Source organism: Callospermophilus lateralis, chromosome 5, assembly GCF_048772815.1.
Source record: "Callospermophilus lateralis isolate mCalLat2 chromosome 5, mCalLat2.hap1, whole genome shotgun sequence".
In the NCBI taxonomy this organism is placed as follows: domain Eukaryota; kingdom Metazoa; phylum Chordata; class Mammalia; order Rodentia; family Sciuridae; genus Callospermophilus; species Callospermophilus lateralis.
Window position 1 is genome coordinate 112,406,718 of NC_135309.1, and position 10,460 is coordinate 112,417,177.

The 10,460-nt window shown below is 37.4% G+C and overlaps 1 non-coding gene across 1 annotated transcript; it reads right to left on the reverse strand.

Annotated features, from left to right (window-relative positions):
• Positions 1-7,061: 7,061 nt before the first annotated feature.
• LOC143400596 (small nucleolar RNA U13) lies at positions 7,062-7,165 on the reverse strand. The gene has a single exon (XR_013091503.1). It is a non-coding gene; the product is annotated as a small nucleolar RNA U13 (small nucleolar RNA).
• Between the last annotated feature and the right edge of the window lie 3,295 nt (positions 7,166-10,460).

Consider the following 10,460-nt stretch of genomic DNA (forward strand, 5'->3'; position numbering starts at 1 on the left):
ACCCCCATTATCATTTCTTCAGAGCAATTGACACCCAAACTAGGAGATTGGTACGCCAGTTTCCACCTGCTGGTGCATAGAGTAGAATTCTGATGCGTTGTCTGAAATCTACAGAATGTTTTAATCTCTTAGTGATATATGTCATGGGTCTAGGAGAGAGGAGTTGTGGTCCAAATGCTGAGATTCTGCCATCTCTGACCAAGAATAATGCAACAATTATTTTTCCCCCCTTATTCCTCTTTCAATGCACCCTATACGGTGATCCAAAGTTGACACTTGATATGGCATTATGACTTTTTGCCTCCTAGAAAAATAAATGACACCCCATTGCATCCCAGTCGATCAAGTCTCAGCTTTCTCACTGCTTATAGCAGGAGTCCCTGACGCCTTTCACCTCTGGCTCATTCATGCCTGGGAACTGAGCTGGTCTAGATTAAGACTGGGAGTCTATCAGTTGCCCCAACCCCTCCAGATGTGGGGCCTGGAGTTTATCTTGTCTGCCCACAGACTTGGCATTTGCTCTGCTACCAATAATCCCTGAGTGCCAACTAATCCTCCAGATCATACCACTTTCTATTTTTTTCCCATTTCTCTCTCCCAATATACTCAGGCATACTGACCTCTGGCTGGGTCTTAGCTTCTGCCACAGGTCACCTATCCACTCTTACATTTGTACTTTGAATGTACCTGGCTTATTTGGGTTCCTAGAAATTTAAGACTTGACAGGTCCCTTATTCTTGGCCCAAGCTGTGTTCTGGCCATATATGAATGATTTGACAAGGAAAACATTGAGGCTTATAGAAATCTATCAGAGGGTTGCATCCATCAAACTAATCTTTTCCCTAATATTAGCACAACCTACTTCTTACATAAGGCTGGCACATGCTCTGGACAGGTGTGTGGGACCAGCCTTCAGAAGCCAACCATTTCCTTATTCCTCTGGCTCAGATTCCATTCTTTTCCCAACAGACCCAGCATATTCCGTTCTTGAGCTAAGTAATAGCAAAGGTATCACTGAGCACTTGCTATGTGTCAGGAGCTTGAATAAGTACTCTGTACAACTCACCTCGTTGTATCTTCACAAGGACCCTAGGGAACTTGTACATTACCATGCCCATTTTACACAGAAGGAAAGCAACACTTGGAGAGGTTAAACAACTAGCTTTGCATTCACCCATACAGTAAAAAAGCTGGAATTTTAACCTACATTACCTGAATCTAGAATTTATGTTTTTAATCACTATTCTAGAGATTAATAGCCTATTAATAGCCCATGGTAAAATAATTCTATTTGGTCACTAGAGATTCTTTTTTTTAATGATGGCCAACAGAAAACTCAGAAGATATCACATAAAAATTTAGATTTATGATTTATCCTTACAAAATAGAAAGGTGCAGCAGTATAATTTCCACATCCTATAAGGAAAAAATCAAACAAGTGAATGTCTTTTCTTTCCATGGGGCATGAGCCCTACAGTGTGCCTCTGTATTCACTATCCCTCTCTGCACTAGTTCTCAGTGTTATCATCGATCCAAGTCATCGCAGATTGCTGGGTCCTAGACCAGAGTTTCTTATTCAGTAGGTCTGGGTAGGGCCTGAGAATTCGCCTTATTACAGTCCAAGTGACAGGTGCCATTTCTTAGGATATTAGTGCCGTCACTATTTTTACATTCAGTTCACCCTTCTACCCACCCTTTTCCTTTTCCATTCATACTGCCTATAGACATTTGAGTTTGCAACTCAGCTGCTATGTTATACTAGCATGGAAGAATTCAGGGCTCTTCTATATCTTCCTAAATTTCTGTTAATCTCTGACAAGAGTCTTAAATCCTGACTTCTTCTTTCAATTAAAAAATAATGTAACTTCTTTATTCAATTTCACAAAGGCAGTAGGAGACTTAAAAAGAACAAAAGTAGGTATGTTGCAATAGCTTCTTCCCTGGAGCTGGAAGGGGCCAACAGAAATGAGGCATGTCCTACACAAAAAAGGTAAGAGGTTCTGCTAGCATAATCCTCTGGTGGCTTTAAACGCCATAAATTTCATTTGCAACTCCTTCACCATTCTGTTCTTCTGGTGTCACCTACTGTGTAGTGTGGACTACTGTGTAGTCCCAGCAAGCTGTCTTCTCTGGTTAAAGAAATTCTCTAATTATTTCAGAAGAAATGTATTTGACAACTGTCTAGGAAACATGATACATCAATTAAAAAAAATGTTCATTAGGTTTTGCTCCACTTGGGATTCCCTGTTACAGTCTTTAGGGCCAGTCTACTGGCCTTATGTCACTTATTCAAAATGCTCTTCTTAATTAGCCTAGGTAGAAGTTACATTATTTTTTAAATTTTTCTTCTCTTAGAACTTAAATTATAGTCATTTCCATAACACTCATCCCATGCTTTCTTGAAAAATAAAATCATTACTTGTTCTCATGTCTCCCCTAAAAAATTATGATCTCTTTCTCTCTCCCTCTCTCTCTCTCTCTCTCTCTCTCTCTCTCTCTCTCTCTCTTTAGCATAAGATGAGATCTAAACAACTTTGCAGCCTTCAAGCTTAGTATTGTGCTTTGGTTTTAGGTAACACCTGGGCCAGTCTTAATTTTAAATGAATGGCAGGACTGGAGTGCAAAGTCATAGAAAGGCAAGAGCAGAGCAGAGGTTAAGAGACTTGGGACCATGTGAGTTCTCTGTGATGGAGTGCCTGTTATTTGTCCAACATTAACTCGGGTGCTACAGAAAATAGGAGCAGAAACTAATGAACTTGCTGCTTGCAAGAATAACAGCCATTTATAATGTGAGTGCTGAACTACATGGTGGTAATTATAAGAGAAGTAAATACACAATAATAAAGGATCTGCATGTGGTGGTACACAACTGTAATCCCAGCAGTTAGGAGGCTGAGGCAGGAACATCACAAGTTCAAAGTCAGCCTCAGCAACTTAGTGGGGCCCTGTTTCAAAATGAAAAATAAAAAGGGCCTGGAGATACAGCTAAGTAGTGAGTGCCCCTGAGTTCAATCCCTGGTACCAAAACAAACAAACAAAACAAAACATTACATCAGAGGAGGTTGGAATAAGCAGAGAAAACTGTGTAGAACTGCTGAGATATATCATGCATATCTGAACCAGATGTTTGAGTAGTGTGGTGTTCCAATTTTCTGCTGCCAAGGTCATGACAATACACTCTTTTCTTATCTTCTATTTTGTATTTAATTTAATTTCTTGTCATTTATTGATAGTTCCACTAGGGCCCAACATATAGCCAGTTTTTAGGGTATTATAAATTTATTGACAAGTGTGTTCATTCTGAAATTAATTAGTTGATTGGGAAAATATACGAACTTGTTTTTTGAATCTACCATATATCTTTACTGATACTTTAAATTACTAGTTATTTTATTACAAGAGTTGAGGATTTGCCATTTCTACATTTAGATGTATCAGATTTCCATGTATATTACACATCATTACATGTAATATATACATATCACATGTATGTCATTAGATACAAATTTATTTCTTCTAATACTCCTTTCTTTAAAGTCTACTTTATCTGATATAATTAAAGCTACTGAATTATTTGTTTTATATTTAAATGGTTTATCTTTTCATCTTTATTTCCTTTCAAACTTTCTCTGTCCTTATACATAAAAGTGTCTTGTAAGCAAATTTTTTTTTTTTTTTTAGAGAGAAGGAGAGAGGGAGAGAGAGAGAGAGAGAATTTTCATATTTTATTTTTTAGTTATCGGCGGACACAACATCTTTGTTTGTATGTGGTGCTGAGGATCGAACCCGGGCCGCACGCATGCCAGGCGAGCGCGCCACTCCTTGAGCCACATCCCCAGCCCCGTAAGCAAAATTTAATTGTACATTTATCCACAATTATTGCCAATTTACTGGAATGTATAGCCATTCAATTCAACATATAACTTTGTTAAAATTGATGATTATACTTCTTTTCTATTTTCCTATATATTGTTCCTTTTAAATCAATCATTTTTATCCTTCCATTTTGCCCTCTGTTATTTCATAATTCCTTACTCTTTTAACTTTTTGTATTAACTATTATTTTTTTTCTATTTTTTTATTGGTTGTTCAAAACATTACAAAGCTCTTGACATATCATATTTCATACATTAGATTCAAGTGGGTTATGAACTCCCATTTTTACCCCAAATACAGATTGCAGAATCACTTTGGTTACGCATCCACATTTTTACATAATGCCATATTAGTGTCTGTTGTATTCTGCTACCTTTCCTATCCTCTACTATCCCCCCTCCCCTCCCCTCCCATCTTCTCTCTCTACCCCATCTACTGTAATTCATTTCTCTCCTTGTTTATTTTGTTTTAATTATTACCCTAGAGATTATAGCAAGTTTTCTTGAATCATTTCAGGGTGATATAGACTAGAACACTGACTATTTCCTGGACAATGTAAGGATCTTCCAACACCCTAGCCCTGTTTATTCCCTTTCTGCCTGTTGTGCTCTTTTCTTTGCCAAGCTACTATTGTTACTTTACACAGATACTATCCACTGAGATTCAGCTAGGCTTTTACCTGTTAGAATACTCTTCAGTCCTGCTTATATCACTATTCTTCCATGTGGAATCATTTCTTTCTTCCAGGAGAACCCCTTTTGGTAAATCTTTTGATGTAGCTGGACTGGTGGTTAATCCTCTTGGTTTTTTTGTCTTAAATGTCCTTGTATCATCTCAACTTTTGAAGGACATTTTTGTTAGGTACAGAACTTGAGATTATTAGCTGTTTCTTTTAATACTTTAAAAACCATATTGTTATATCCTATTTTATGTTGTGCCTTTGAAGTTAGTAGCATCTTTTCCCTTTATTTCCTCTGGCTGCTTTAAAGGGTCTGTCTGTATCTGTGTGTGTGAGTGTGTGTGTGCGTGTCTCTCTCTGTCCCCGTTTCTCCCTTCCTCTCTCGTGTTTTATTACAATGTGCCTTCTAGTAGTTTTCTTTATATATTCTTTGCTTGGAAACCATAGGACTTCTTAAATATGTGATTGAATATTTCTTTAAATCTTGGAAGAATCTTGGTAAATATCTCCTAAAATATTCCTTCTACCTCATCCTCTCATTTCTCTCCAAAATTTTAATCACACTTTTGCTGTACCCTTTTATTGTGTCCCATACATCTCTTTTTCTTTTTTTCTGTATTAATTGATATGTTTTCTGTATTAATTGATGTGTTTTCTACTGAAGTTTCTTCTAGTTCACCAGTATTCTCTTTGGCTATGTTAATACCTATTCATTGAATTTTAAATTTGATTATCATCTTTCTTGGTCTTTTAACTTTATAGACTGGTGGAATTCTCCATCATGTCAAATACATTTTTGAATGTATTAATCTTGCTTATCTTAAAGTCTATCTCTAATAACTTCAAAAGCTTTCAGACAGTGAGTTGTATCTAATGTATATTTTGTCTTTTAGCATTGTATTTTAATTGTTCCTTTTTTTCTGGCATGTCTAATGATTTTTTTTTTTTTTTTTTACTGGTAGGCCTATTTCATTGCATACAAAAAATTGCAGAAGGTATGAATGGCACTAACTTCCCACAGAGGGAATTTATTTACAGAGAGAATTCCCACAGAGAGAATTTATCTTAGGCAGAGATAGTCCAGAAAATCACACCAATCCAGTCAAGGTCCTTCTTTGGGCTTTTTGAAGTCTAGCTAATTTAGTCTGTTTTACTCTTTGGCATAGTCCCTTAAGGATCTGGGTTGAAAGTGTATGGTATTTTCTGGGACCACTCCTCCCTGGCAGCCTCTGAACAAGCTTTCATCTCCCCATGCGCTGTGAGACTGTCAAAATTTCTGCTTAGCTTTTTAGCCTCATAGAAGCTGCCTTCTGCTGAGCTTGCCAGCTCCTGCCCTGAAGATGTACAAATAATCAGTTTGGTAACCAGCAAGTGTTTCAATGGGACAGTGAGTGAAAAATGTCAGATTTGCTTCTCTGGGCCTTTTTCTGGGGTCTTGGCACATGCCCTTGTTTGCTCTGGATTCTAACTTTTTCTCTTTCCAACCCAGTGAGACTGAAGCAATCACTATGCTATAGTATTTGCTCTTCAGCAAATATTCTGAGAGGAAAAGATGCTTCAGTGAGTGAAGAAGTCGTGTCAATGCATTTCCCTTTATTTCTAGTTGGGTCTTTGAAGTCCTAGATGCTTTGGTTGCTCTCCGATTCCTTCAAAGAACTGCACTTTCTGGTCCTAAACTTTATCTCATAATTATATATTTTCAAGGCAAAGGTAATCTGATACAGGCTATTTTATCATAGCTAGAAGTGAAAGTCTCCTGTCTGTAACATTTTAATACATTTATTGTGAGTTAAAAAGAAATTATAATTATTATCTGACAAGCCTGACTGGATCAAAAGGTTGGTACAGGGTCAGTGGGTGAGTGTGGCCTTTAAAGATGACATGTGCCAATATATATCGATGATATTGAGCCACAGTCCTTCAACATAATCTTTTTGCCTTGATGCAGATGAATGAGACCATTCACTCAACTGAAGATCTTTTGATAATAAAACCCTTTCAATACCTTCACTTTTTAAAAATTTTGGACCATTCCATCTGACTCGAATACATCAAACCTCATTTTACCTTGAGGCTGATGCTCACCACCGTTATCCATAGCAAGAAATAAACTTGGAATTATTTTTTATATAAATTCCTGATGAAATAATTTTTTATCAAATTTTAATTTTTCTTCTATATCTATGCTAGTTAAGACCATTAACTTATAATTGATAATTTATATATTTTATGATAATTAATAATTCTATAACTACATACTTATGTTTACTTAGTCACTAAATTATTAAAAACTCCAGTCTTCAGAGTGGCTAAATATACAGAAACATGCATATTTCATACATTTGTAAAGCTTTCTGCAAGTCATTAAAGATACATACAAAAAAAACTTCAAAATTTTGCTTTACATTTATAATTTTTATATAATAACTTCACTTCAAAATATTTACAATATGAAAATAATCTTACATGCATAAAAACATATAAATAGAAGTTTGCTTGTTTTTCATGTCAGAAAGGTAAGGTGCCAACATCTTAGCAAGGTTCAGAGGGAGGCACGTCTCACAGGGCAGCGTGAACATCCAATCATCAGGCTTATGAACTAAAAAGGATCTATAAATAGAAATATATTTTTAAGCCCTGTTTATGAGAGCAAAATATTGGCAATAGTATTAAATAACTTGAAACATCCAACAACAGGGCATTGTGTTGTTAAAGCATCACATCCATGGAATTGCATTATATGCTTCCATTTACAAATATTATTTTAGAAGAATATTTAGTGACAGCAGTTTGTAAAGTAGAAAACAATCATTTTAAAGAATCACCTGGAGTTTGAACTGTTGGGCCAGGACAAGGATAAGAGGAAATTTCACTATTGATTTAGAAAAATACCTTGAAGGCTTTGTTTAACTTTGAAAGTCATGGCCTTCCTTCTAGACATAGCCCAGGTAGAAAACATTTAGGCAGAGTTTCATGGCTTTAAAAAGCACAGGAATTTGGGAGTAGGCTTTGGCAACTCTCTGGGAGGAGGGGGAAAGGGTTTAGATGAATACTAGAAGAGCAAAGGGGTTTCAGTGGCATGAGAAGCAATTTATATGGAATGGGTGGGTCTTGGGGAAAGGATGGCCAGTATTAAGGGTCCTATGGTGGGAGGGGCTTCATAACTTTAGGGTACAAATGTCTAATATTGAATTTTATGTTGTTTTCTATGCTAGATGAGAACAACATGCAGTTTGTTCAACTGTCAACCTAAATATCATAACAAACTACAAATACAATACTATGGTTTTGATGTTAACTCTTACTCTGTCTTCCCCAGTCCATAGTGAGAACCCAAGGCAAGCTATGGCTTCAAAAGTCGTCTCGGCTCTGGTCTGGCTTGCTTCCTGTTCTTTCATCCTTCTCATTGTCTGACCTTCTTTCCTTTCCCCACTTGTATTCTTTATGGTCTCATGGAATTTCCTTATTCAAAGATTTTTAACACGAATTACAGAGAACCCTGTTTCCATCTGCCAACACTCAAGCTCTGTGACATATAGTATTTTGCTGTGAATATTCTCTTTACTTTTTTTTTTTTTTTAACTTGTGCTCCTGCTTTAGCTAAAAGAGGAATTATATCCGGGCTTTTGGCTTTTGCCTGGAGGGAACAACTTCCAACTTAAATGTATCCCCAGAAAAGTCTCCTTCAGGTGTTCATGACTGTTTCTGGTGTAGCTCAATGGTGCATTTACCCTGCCTGCAGTCTTTTATGCAGGTCTTGATAGCTGCTGTCTCTTTTCTAGAGTCTCCTTTCCTACCTGGCCTTCTCTATTCCTGGTTCTATTTCTGCTGTAGTCACTACAGATGCTGTTGCTGGTAAGCCTTAGCCTTTCTTTCCTCTGAAAGCTCTCAGCTGCTGCCTGGATCTGACAGAGGCTGCTGGAAAGTGTCAATGATGAAAGTTCATAGACAGATGCAAAAAAAAAAAAAAAAAAAAAAAAAAAGGCGCTTAGAAGGAATGTTACATCTTTTTCCCTTTATCCTGTATTGTATGTAAAACATTAGTCACTCACCAACACCATCACCACCTTGTTTTCAAATAGGAATGTTTTATTTAACATACACAGTGGTTTTGCTTTGCTAACTGAATCCTTTTGAATTGAAGGTGAAGTTCAATGCATTACATCATCTCAGTATTCAATTCCATTAGGTTCTTTCTTTAGGGATCCCACTTATTTCTTGGGGTGTTTTCTGGTTGTAATTTTAGTGGATTCCACTTTATTTCTTTTAACGATTTTATCATCAACCTCCTGATTACAATTCTGCAGGCTGCCCTGCTTTTTAGCTCTCAGATACATCCCCCGGTTCCCAAACTGAAAACCAGAGTAAATATCCTGTAACTAACTGGTAATGCAACTTCAGAAAAATCAATTGTTCTATAAAGGGCACTTTCCCCCTGAGAACTCCATTTGAAGGGGATCTGAATATTCATTTCTTAAGATATGAATAGCATCACCTCAGTAACTTTAGCACATTGCTTGGGCAGCAGTCTATATCCAGCACTTTTGATCTGTTTTTCTTGTGAGATTTTTTTCATTAGTAGGAGCTGTCACTATCAAGCAAAAGGAAGATTTGTAAATTGCTTCTATTTGAGGAGGGACCATATTTGCTAGTCACTGGTATTTAATACATCAAATTAGGTTTCTAAGTTTCAGGTATAATTTTTGGGCTTACAATTGCCTTTGAGCTGGTTATCTAATATAGGAAGATATCAAATGCTTTGAATATACTGCTAATGAAGAGTTAGGGAGTGTATTATACATCAGTGGGAACAAACTTGTTCCTTATAATCAATAAGCATTTACTAGACAATAGACACTGGGCTAGGTAGTGGGAACAAAACCAGCTACATAATTTCCAGGGTCCAAATGCAAAATGAGAATGTGGAGCTCCTTGTTAAAACCAAGCAATAAACAGTTAAAAAAAAAAAAAAAAGAATTCCATAAACCAGGACAGCAGAATGTTCAATGAAGTACAGGTCCATGCCGAGTCCTGGGACTCTGAGACCACACAGGTTACATGCTCATGAAGCAGGACAGAACTGGGGATGTGGTTATAAAGTCCCTGGCCTCAAGGGATCAAGTAAGAAAGAACCAGACTAGTTCCTGGGGGGCAGCGTTGTGGGGAATACCATAGAATCCATTTATGCGGATTCCTTAGGCAGTCCCATGACTGTGAAATATACAGTTTACAATTAAGTAAATCTAAATGTTGATAGGTATTATCTGAGCTTTGAATCTTTCTCTCTCTCTCTTTTTAATTGTTAAACAAGAGCCACAGATGCAAAACTGCCAGAGGTACGGTCTCCCAGCCAGACAAATTAGCCTTTCTCACTTTCAGGCAATTTTCTCTACACAATAGATTCAGTTTGAAAATCTTGCCTGAAAGCCTTGAGGGCGTCATTATCTCTTTTCCTCCCTTACCTGGGCTTGGAGAGCTAGGTGGTCTCCAGGAACTTGGTGATTGGCATTCTGATCTATATACCAGGTGTGTGTTCTAATTGAGCCTGGACTTGATGTGATGGTTAACTTTGGGGAAGGTCCTTCAAGGGATCAATGTGGGCCACTCCACTGGGGGCCCAGATGAAAAATGAAAAGGTGAAATCAAAGTCTCTCTCCGTCTCCCTTTGGAACTTTGTCCTCAGACTGGGGGCCATGCCATCTGCTTCCTTAGGTCTGAGGCTTCCAGACTTGGATTGAGCCCACTACTGTCTTCTCTGATTTTCCAACTTGCAGATGGCCCGTCATCTTCTCAGCCTGGAAGCCGATTTCCCTAATGAACTTCCCCTCATATCTCCTATATTCCATGACTTGGAAACCCTGGCTAATACACTTGGTAAGTAATAAGGGAGCACAAACTGAAGAGT